Source organism: Aotus nancymaae, unplaced genomic scaffold (genome assembly GCF_030222135.1).
Source record: "Aotus nancymaae isolate 86718 unplaced genomic scaffold, 86718_ANA_hifiasm-v0.15.2.pri h1tg000053l, whole genome shotgun sequence".
In the NCBI taxonomy this organism is placed as follows: domain Eukaryota; kingdom Metazoa; phylum Chordata; class Mammalia; order Primates; family Aotidae; genus Aotus; species Aotus nancymaae.
Window position 1 is genome coordinate 14,328,216 of NW_026988467.1, and position 10,877 is coordinate 14,339,092.

The window sequence follows — 10,877 nt, forward strand, 5'->3', positions numbered from 1 at the left end:
CATGTTGGCCAGGCTGACCTCAGGTGATCCACCCAACTTGGCCTCCCAAAGTGCTAGGATTACAGGCATGAGCCACCGTGCCCGGCCCAGTCTTTTTATGTCTTTGTTTTCTGGGTGTGTGTTTTACCTTTGATGTTGTCATTAATGTTTGAAATCAAATTGCCATCGAAGTTCAGGACATCCACACTAACACATGGCATCTTAACGCTGGAGAAGTCAGCAGAAGCAGATGGGCAGTCTGTCACCTTTGCCTCTCCCTTCTTCCCTGATCAGACCATAAAACTTTCACTGGGGAGGTGCCCTCCCTATTCCCAGAAGAAAGGAGCCTAAGACGTAGAGATGCCAAGAAGAATCTGAATAAGTGGGCCTTGCTAGGTCCCATTTCCACCATCCCGCCACCCCTCCCTGCCCCCTACCTATCATCATTACATCAGACTCTTGTTCTCCAGTTCTCTCCACAACGGCCTACTCTTCATCAAAGCAAAGCAGAAAAGTACACAAGTTTACCTGTTTCTTCTTCTTTTTTTTTTTTTGGAGACCGTGTCTTACTCTATTACCCAGGCTGGAGTGCAGTGGGACAGTCTTGGCTCACTGCCACCTCCACCTCCTAGGTTCAAGGAATTCTCATGCCTCAGCCTCCTGAGTAGCTGGGACTTCAGGCGTGTGCCACCACATCTGGTGAGTTTTTTTTTTTTTTGAGACAGAATCTAGCTCTGTTGCCCAGGCTGGAGTGCAGTGGTGCGATCTCAGCTCACTGCAACCTCTGTTTCCTGGGTTCAAGCAATTCTCCTGCCTCAGCCTCCTGAGTAGCTGGGATTATAGGCGTGGGCCACCACGCCTATCTAATTTTTGTATTTTTAGTAGAGATGGGGTTTCACCATGTTGGTTAGGCTGGTCTCAAACTCCTGACTTTGTGATCTGCCCACCTTGGCCTCTCAAAGTGCTGGGATTACAGGGATGAGCCACTGCACCTGGCCAACACCTGGTTAATTATTTTGTATTTTAGTAGAGACACAGTTTCTCCATGTTGCTCAGGTTGGTATTGAATTCCTGGACTCAAGCAATTCACCCACTCGGACTCCCAAAGTGTTGGGTTTACGGGTGTGAGCCACCGTGTCCGGCTACCTGTTGCTTCTTTTAAAAAATATTTTCTCAATAGCTTTTGGGGTAAAAGTGTGTTTTGGTGACATGGATGAATTGTACAGTGATGAAGTCTGAGATTTTAGTGTTATCACCTGAGTAGTGTACATTGTACCCAGTATGTACAATGAAACCTTGTTTCTTTTTCTTTTTTTGAGACGGAGTCTCACTCTGTCACCTAGGCTGGAGTGCAGTGGCTCAATCTCGGCTCACTGCAACCTCCACCTCCCGGGTTCAAGCGATTCTCCTGCCTCAGCTTCCTGTGGAGCTGGGACTACAGGCACCTACCACCATACCCGGCCAATTTTCTGTATATTTAGTAGAGACAGGGTTTCACTGTTTTAGCCAGGAAGGTTTTGATCTCTTGACCTCGTGATCCACCCTCCTCAGTCTCCCAAAGTGCTGGAATTACAGGCGTGAGCCACCGTGTCTGCCGCCCCCATTTCTTTTTTTATCCCTCACTCCCCTCTCACCCTCCCTCTTCTGAGTCTCTAAAGTCCGTTTTGCATACCCACAGCTTAGCTCCCACTTATAAGTGAGAATATACAGTGTTTGATTTTTCATTGCTGAGTTACTTCACTTAGAATAATGACCTTCAAATAATGGCCTCAAGCTCCAGCTAAGTTGCTGCAAAAGACATTATTTCATTCTTCGTTATGCCTGAGTAATATTCCATGGTGAATACATACCACATTTTCTTTATCCACCTATTGGCCAATGAGCACTGAAGCTGGTTCCATATCTTTGTAATTGCGAATTGTGCTGCAATAAATATATGCATTGCATATGGGTACCTTTTTTTTTTTTTTTTTGAGTCAGAGTTTTGCTCTGTCTGGAGTGAAGTGGCTCAATCTTGGCTCACTGCAACCTCCGACTCCAGGGTTTAAGCAATTCTCCTGTCTCAACCTCCCGAGTACCTGGGATTACAGGCATGCGCCACCACACCTGACTAACTTTTGTATTTTTAGTCGAGACAGGGTTTCACCATGTTGGCCAGGCTGGTCTAATAATTCTGACCTCAGGTGATCCGCCTGCCTCGGCCTCCCGATGTGCTGGGATTACAGGTGTGAGCCATGGCGCCCGGCCTGATGACTACTTTCCCTTTGGGTAGATACCCAGTAGTGGGATTGCTGAATTGAATGGTAGATCCACTTTTAGTTGTGGGGGATTGGTCAGAGTGGTGGGAAAAGCTATAGGGAAAGGACGCAAACCTTCTGAAAGGTAGGAAGGTTCTGCAGAGCCCTAGGGGAGAATAGCTGAAGGGGGCTGTTCTATAACCCTGAGGAAGAGGGCAAGAAGTAGGTATAAGAAACTGTAGGGGAATTTATATATATATATATTTTTTAAAAGACGGGGTTCCACCATGTTGGTCAGGCTGGTCTTGAACTCCCGACCTCAGGTGATCCGCCCGCCTTGGCCTCCAAAGTGCTTGGATTACAGGCGTGAGCCACCACTCCCGGCCGGGAATTTATCTTAAACAGGCTGGTTTAATTATGTTGACCAGGAACTGACCTTTGATGATCTGCAGGAGTGAAAGGGGAAAAATAAATGTTAATTACCTGCAGGTTGTGTTTGCTCCAGGTTTTCGGCATTGTGCCTGCACTGAATAAAAGCAAGCAGCCCCAGCTTCTCGGAGCTGCTCTCTGGCCTCTAGAGCCAAGCCGTCACCTAGCTGCTCTTATACTTCAGACCTGTCTCGGAGTACTTATTTCATCTGTCAGCCAGGACAGACCTGGCATTTAGTTCCTTAAGCTCTGGCCGGGTGCTGTGGCTCACACCAGTAATCCCAGCACTTTGGGAGGCTGAGGCAGGCGGATCACCAGGTCAGAAGATCAAGACCATCCTGGCTAACGTGGTGAAACCCTGCCTCTACTAAAAATACAAAAAATTAGCCAGGTGTGGTGCTGTGCACCTGTAGTCCAGCTACTCCGGAGGCTGAGGCAGGAGAATCACTTGAACCTGGGAGGCGGAGTTTGCAGTGAGCCCGGATTGAGCCACTGCACTCCAGCCTGGGCGACACAGTGAGACTCTGTCTCAAAAGAAAAGAAAGAAAAAGAAATCTCCATACTGTTATCCACAAAGGTTGTACTAATTTTCATTCTTAGCAGTGTATAAGTGTTCCCTTTTTACCATATCCATGCCAACATCTATTGTTTTCTTACTTTTTAATAATGGCCATTCTTGTAGGGGCAAGGCAGTATCTCATTGTAGTTTTAATTTGCATTTCCCTGATGATTAGTGATGTTGAGCATTTTTTCATATATTTGTTGGCCATTTGCATATCTTCTTTTGAGGAATATCTATTCATGTCCTTTACCCACTTTTTGATGAGATTTTTTTTTTTTCCTTACGGATTTGAGTTTGAGTTCCTTAGAGATTCTGAGTTCCTTAGAGAGTCTAGATATCAGTCCTTTGCCAGATGCAGAGTTTATAAATATTTTCTCCCATTCTGTGGGTTGTCTGTTTACTCCGATGATTATTTCTTTCACTGTACAGAAGCTTTTTAGTTTAATTAGGTCCCATTTTATCTTTGTTTTTGTTGTATTTGCTTTTGGGTTCTTAGTCATAAATTCTTTGCCTAAGCCAATGTCCAGAAGAGTTTTTCCAATGTTGTCTTCTAGAATCGCTATGGTTTCAGGTCTTGGATTCAAGTCTTTGACCTATCTTGAGTTGATTTTTGTCTGATGTGAGAGATAGATATTCAGTTTCATCCTTCTACGTATGGCCAGTTTCCCCAGCACCATTTATTAAATAGGGTGTCCTTTTCCCTATTTATGTTTCTGTATGCTTTGCTGAAGATCAGTTGGTTATAAATATTTCTGGGTTCTCTATGTTGTTTGACTGGTCTATGTGTCTGCTTTTATACCAGCACCATGACGCTTTGATAACTATAGCCTGATATAATGTGAAGTTCTTTTTACTTAGGATTGCTTTGGCTATTTGGGCTCTTTTTTGGTTCAATATAAATTATTTTTTGAGATGGAGTTTCACTCTTGTTGCCAAGGCTGGAGTGCAGTGGAGGCACGATCTTGGCTCACTGCAACCTCCACCTCTTGGGTTCAAATGATTCTTGTGTCTCAGCCTCCTGAGTTGCTGGGACTATAGGCATGTGCCACCACACCTGGCTAATTTTTGTATTTTTTTGGTAGAGATGGGGTTTTGCCATGTTGATCAGGCTGTTCTTGAACTCCTGACCTCAAGTGATCCACCCTCCTCGGCCTCCCAAAGTGCTGGGATTACAGATGTGAGCCACTGCGCCTAGCCAGAAAGATTTTCACATCCTTGTTTAAGAATATTGCTAAGAGGCTGGGCATCGTGGCTTATGCCTGTAATCCTAGCACTTTGGGAGGCTGAGATGGGAGAATCGCTTGAGGCCAGGAGTTCAAGGGTCAACATAGTGAGACCCACCCCCCATGTTTATTTTTTTTAAAAAGAATATTCTTGGGCCGGGCGCGGTGGCTCATGCTTGTAATCCCAGCACTTTGGGAGGCCGAGGTGGGTGGATCACGAGGTCAAGACATCGAGACCATCCTGGTCAACGTGGTGAAACCCCGTCTCTACTAAAAATACAAAAAATTAGCTGGGCATAGTGGCACATGCCTGTAATCCCAGCTACTCAGGAGGCTGAGGCAGGAGAATTGCCTGAACCCAGGAGGCGGAGGTTGCGGTGAGCCGAGATTGCGCCATTGCACTCCAGCCTGGGTAACAAGAGCGAAACTCCGTCTCAAAAAAAAAAAAAAAAAAAGAATATTCTTAGGTATTTAACTTTATTTTTACAGCTATTATAAAAGAGATTGAATTCTTGATTTGATTCTCAGCTTGGTCATTGTTGGTATGTAGCAGTGCTACTGATTTGTGTACATTGATTTTGTAACCTGAGACTTTACTGAATTTGTTTATAAATCTAGAAGTCTTTTGGAGGAGTCTTTAGGGTTTTCTAGGTACATGATCATATCATCGGCAAACAAAGCTAGACTTCTTCTTTTCCAATTCGGACGCTCTTTCTTTCCTTTCCTTGCTTGATTGCTCTGGCTGGGAAGCTTCCCTGTTTCTTTTGGTTTCTATTCTGGAAGGATCCCATGGCCTAGAGACCTTATATTAAACACGTCACTATGCTTTTCTCTTAATTTGTTTTTTTGTTACAGGTGCCTCAGCCATGAATCTAGTGATGGATGAGGAAAGAAATCTTTTCTCGGCTGGGCGCAGTGGCTCATGCCTGTAATCCCAGCTCTTGGGAGGTTGAGGCTGTTAGGGACAAGAAAACCCCCTCCACACAGGCTGACCCCTTCCCCCTTCTGATTGCTCTGCAGCTGCATTCCTAAACCTCTACCTAGGTGCCACATCAAGGCTGCCAGACGTGCTGCAATTAAGCGAAGCCTGATTACAGCCATCAGGGCAGCTCGAGGGAGGACAGGGAAAACATTCGTTATCCATACTTGTAAATTCCTGTTTGACACGTATCTGTTAAAAAAAAACTCCTGGTTTCTCTCTTTTTTTAAAAGACTGCCATCACTAAAGTCACAGGATGATGTATTGTAGGTCTGTTACAAGTTAACAAACTATCTCTGTGCCTGTTACCAGCAGATAGATTACCTCAGTCCTAAAACCCCCTTCTACCCCTCTCACTCCATATAAACCCCTCATTTTTTAAGCTCAGGGCTGCCTCCCCTGATTGTCACAGAACTGCCCGGCACGTTAATAAAACTTTCTTGCCTGACTTTGGGTCTATTCTCCTTTCTCTCGGCTACCCCTACAAAGGCAAATGGATCACTATATGTTAGGAGTTCGAGACCAGCCTGGCCAACGTGGTGAAACCCTGTCTCTTCTAAAAACAGAAAAATTAGTTGAGCATGGTGGCAAATGCCTGTAGTCCCAGGTACTCAGGAGGTTGAGGCAGGAGAATTGTTTGAACCCCAGAGGCAGAGGTTGCAGTGAGCTGAAATCATACCACTGCACTTCAGCCTGGGTGTCAGAGTGACTCTGTCTCAAACAGAAAAGAAAAAGGCCAAGCATGGTGGCTCATGACTGAACAATATGGTGAAACCCCATCTCTATTTAAAACACAAAAAATTAGCCGGGAGTGGTGGCACGCACCTGTAGTCCCAGCTGCTCGGGAGGCTGAGGCAGGAGAATCCAGGAGGCGGAGGTTGCAGTGAGCTGAGATTGTGCCAGTGCACTCCAGCCTGGGTGAAAGAGCGAGATTCCATCTCAAAAAAAAAGAAAAGTCTTTTCTCTCCTGCAGGGTTTCTATATGATCTTTACTTGAACGATACAAGACTATATCGTCCAGGTGAGCACCCTGAAACTAATGGTGAGGGCTGATCCTGAATTCCACGTTGGTCGGCATTCATGTTTCTGTTTCTGATTGAGGAGGTGGAGCTACTGCCCTCGGGATGGAGGAAAAGATGCTCTGTGGCCACCACCAGGCGCTAACCCTTTACATTGAAATTTCTTTGATTCCTCGGAGATAGGATGAGAGGTAGCATCATCATCCTGATCAGTGGACAAGAAAACTGAGGCTTCAGAACACTGAGTGACTTGTTCAAGGTCCACACCTGCAAGCCCAGAGGCTGCCTCTGGGGTAGGGGAAGGGGCATAGGGTCATGCCCTTCACACAGTCCCCGCAGTCCTGGAGGCGATGCTCAGTGCACGACGCCAGGGGGCGCCATGTGCATCGAAGGACCCTCTGGTTTCCCAGCCCTCAGGGCTGCAGCTGCTGCCTCCTCTGACTGATTTCTGCAAAGGTGGTTTCCTGAAGACAGCATTATACGTGGTAATGACCATGATACTCATGATTGGACCCTTGGGGACAGGGCCCCTGCCAAGCCAGGCTCAAGGCCTCCTCCAACTTGCTTTTTTTTCTGCGATGTCTTGTGTGTGCCCCGGCTGCCTGTGCTGTGAACTTAATTCCCTCAGAGGATAGATGCAATAGGAGTCTCATAAATGCATCCCCGACCAGGCAAATAGGTATAAATAAGTAAACAAGTTTTGTCTCTGAAGCTCTTGGTGGGGTAACGCATCCTTGGAAGGGTGTTTACTGGCCGGAGCTGGAAAGGGAAGAGGTGCAAGTTCCATCCTCCACAGGGTACCTGTTGGCGATCTGAGCTGGAACGAGGGACAGGATGGCATAATAGTGAAATGGCAGGTCTGTGATCCAATCCTGACCTGGTCGCGGTGCGAGTGTCAAAAATGGCCACCATGCTGCGTTTCTCCCATTGTTAAGGCACATTTTTCCACTCCTTCTGTTTTTTTTTATTTTTAAAGTTGGTGCAAAACACTCCTTCTGTTTCTTTTTTGTGTGTGAGAGACTGAGTCTCACTCTGTTGCCCATGCTGGAGTGCGGTGGCACGATCTCAGCTCCCTGCAACCTCCCAGGTTCAAGCCATTCTCCTGCCTCAGCCTCCCGAGTTGTTGAGATTACAAGCACATGCCACCATGCCTGGCTAATTTTTTTTGTACTTTTAGTAGAGATGGGGTTTCACCATATTAGCCAGGATGGTCTCGATCTCTTGACCTCATGATCTGTCCACCTCGGCCTCCCAAAGTACTGGGATTACAGGTGTGAGCCACCTTGCCTGGCCATATTTTTCCACTTCTTTTTTTTTTTGAGGCGGAGTCTGCTCTGTTGCCCAGGCTGGAGTGCAGCAGCATGATCTCAGCTCACTGCAACCTCCACTTCTGGGTTCAAGCGATTCTCCTGCCTCAGCCTCCCGAGTAGCTGGGACTACAGGCATACACCACCACACCAAACTAATTTTTCTATTTTTAGTAGAGATGGGGTTTCACCGTGTTAGCCAGGATGGTCTTGATCTCTTGATCTCATGATCTGCTCGCCTCAGCCTCCCAGAGTGCTGGGATTACAGGCGTGAGCCACCATGCCTGGCCATATTTTTCCACTTCTTTTGGACCAATATAAAGTAATGGAAGTGAGGACTTGTGGCTTCCAAGCCAGGACCTCGAGAGGTCTTGCCCACTTCCACATTCTCTCTCTTGCACCTTGGTGTGATATGAGCCTCAGTTAGAGTGCTGGGGAATAAGAGACCACGTGGAGGAGAGTGTCCCAAGCAAGGCCATCCTAGACCAGCCTGTCCCAGCTGGCCTGCCAGCTGACAGCAGATTCATGAGCAAGCCAAGTCCCACTGAGCTCAACATAGCCAGCAAAACCACACGGCTGACCTGTAGATCCCGAACTGTTAATAGAGGCTTAACACTTTATAAGTCATTCATTTAGATTAGTTTATTATGCAGCAACAATTAACTGATATGGCCAATTATAGTGAAATGATCATGGTCCATTTGCTTATGCCTCTGAGGCTCAATTTCATCATCTGTGAGACAGGTACGATATATGATAGTAGTCTCTGTCCCAGAGGACTGATATGAGGAATAAATTAAATGTTCATAAAGTTCTTTTTTTTTTGAGACGGAGTTTCGTTCTTGTTGCCCAGGCTGGAGTGCAATGGTGCGATCTTGGCTCACCGCAACCTCCGCCTCCTGGGTTCAGGCAATTCTCCTGCCTCAGCCTCCTGAGTAGCTGTGATTACAGGCATGCGCCACCATGCCCAGCTAATTTTTTGTATTAGTAGAGACGGGGTTTCACCATGTTGACCAGGATGGTCTCGATCTCTTGACCTCGTGATCCACCCGCCTCGGCCTCCCAAAGTGCTGGGATTACAGGCTTGAGCCACTGCGCCCGGCCGTTCATAAAGTTCTTAGCACAGTGTCTGACATGGAGAATATCAGCTGCAATGGGCCAGGTGGTGCTGCCATAATTAGCAACCCCAGGCTGGGTGCAGTGGCTCATGCCTGTAATTCTAGAATGTTGGGAGGCTGAGGTGAGTGGATCACCTGAAGTCAGAAGTTCGAGACCAGCCTGGCCAACATGGTGAAACCCCATCTCTACTAAAAATAAAAAAAATTAGCCAAGTGTGGTGGTGCGTGCCTGCAGTCCCAGCTACCTGGGAGGCTGAGGTGGGAGAATCGCTGGAACCTGGGAGGCAGAGGCTTCGGTGAGCTGAGATCGTGCCACTGCACTTCAGCCTGGGTGACAGAGCAAGACTCTGTCTCAAAAAAAGAAAAAAAAATTAGCAACCCCAAATCTTAGTGACTTTAAGCAGCAAAAGTCTATTTTCTGCCCTTGTTACTTGTCCACAGTAGGTAGACCGGGAGCTGTGAGCACTGTGGTCACGTAGAGTCCTGAGATGGGGACGTTCTTCATCTTGGCACTTTGCTGGCCACTGCACCAGGGAGAAAAGCTTGGTGGGGGGAGCTGAGAACTCATCGGCCCCACCTACCCAAAGGGCCCACCCTTCTTGCTGGAAGGGGCGAGCTGGGAATATTTGGTGAACGACATTTACGACTTCACATGAGCTGTAAACAAGTGTTACGTATTGCTTTCGGATTGAGCCCTCAAGTTGGGAGAGTCGTAAAGTGAAAATAAAACGAAGCAATATTGTTTTGTTTTTTTTGAGACAGGGTCTCACTCTGTCATCCAGCCTGGAGTCCAGTGGCACTATCTCAGCTCACTGAAGCCTCTGCCTTCTGGTTCCAGTGATTCTCCTACCTCAGCCTCCCAGGAAGCTGGGTTTACAGGGGCCCTCCACCACACCAAGCTAATTTTTGTATTTTTGGTAGAGACAGGGTTTCACCATGTTGCCCAGGCTGGTCTCAAACTCCTTAGCTCAAGCAGTCAACCCACCTCAGCCTCCTAAAGTGCTGGGATTGCAGGCATGAGCCGCCTCGCCTGGCCGGAAGCAATGGTAATAGAAGTCACAATAGCATAATAGCAGCTCCATGTATTGAGTACCTACTGTATGCCAGCACAGGGACAGGCTGTTTTTTTGAGACAGAATTTCGCTCTTGTTGCCCAGGCTGGAGTGCAGTGGTATGATCTTGGCTCACTGAAACCTCTGCCTCTTGGGTTCAAGCAATCCTGCCTGTGCCTCCGGAGTAGCTGGGATTACAGGCATGTGCCACCACGCCCGGCTATTTTTGTATATTTAGTAGAGACGGGGGTTTCTCCATGTTGGTCAGGCTGGTCTTGAACTCCTGACCTCAGGTGATCTGCCCACCTCGGCCTCCCAAAGTGCTAGGATTATAGGCATGAGCCACTGTACTCAGCCTAGGGACAGGCCTTTTATCTGCGTCATTGAATCCTTATAAGAACCCTGTTAGATCAATCTTCTTATCCCATATTTAATGCAGGATGGGGCTCAGATTGTGTAAGGGGCCTGCCTGGCATCACCAGGTTTGTGGCAGAGCCAAGGTTTACAGACAGGACTCTATTTTTTTTTTTTTTTTTTTTACTACGGAGCACTTCATGAATTTGCATTTCATTCTGGCTCAGGGGCCATGCTAATCTCTGTATCATTCCAGTTTTAGTATATGTGCTGCTGAAGCAAGCATGGATCCAGGACTCTGAAGCTTACTTTCTTTCTAGTAAACTGTGTGACCCCTTTTTACTGCTCCCCAAAGGCTGACCAAGATGTCCCAGAGATTAGGCAAGGGGCCAGACCAGGCTGTCCATCAGTTGGACCAGTCCATCTGGACTCCTGTCAGTTATGATCAGGAATCAGCAGAGAATAGGTCAAGTACAGTGGCTCATTCCTGTAATCCAGCGCTTTGGGAGGCTGAGGCAGGAGAATCTCTTGAGGCCCAGAGTTCAAGACCAGCCTGGGCAAAATAGCGAGACCCCCATCTCTGAAAAGAAAAGAAATCAGCAAAGAACTGTCTGGTTT

General features: G+C 47.1%; 1 pseudogene; it reads right to left on the reverse strand.

Annotated features, from left to right (window-relative positions):
* Positions 1-10,441: 10,441 nt before the first annotated feature.
* Positions 10,442-10,541, reverse strand: LOC135269534 (U6 spliceosomal RNA; annotated as a pseudogene).
* Between the last annotated feature and the right edge of the window lie 336 nt (positions 10,542-10,877).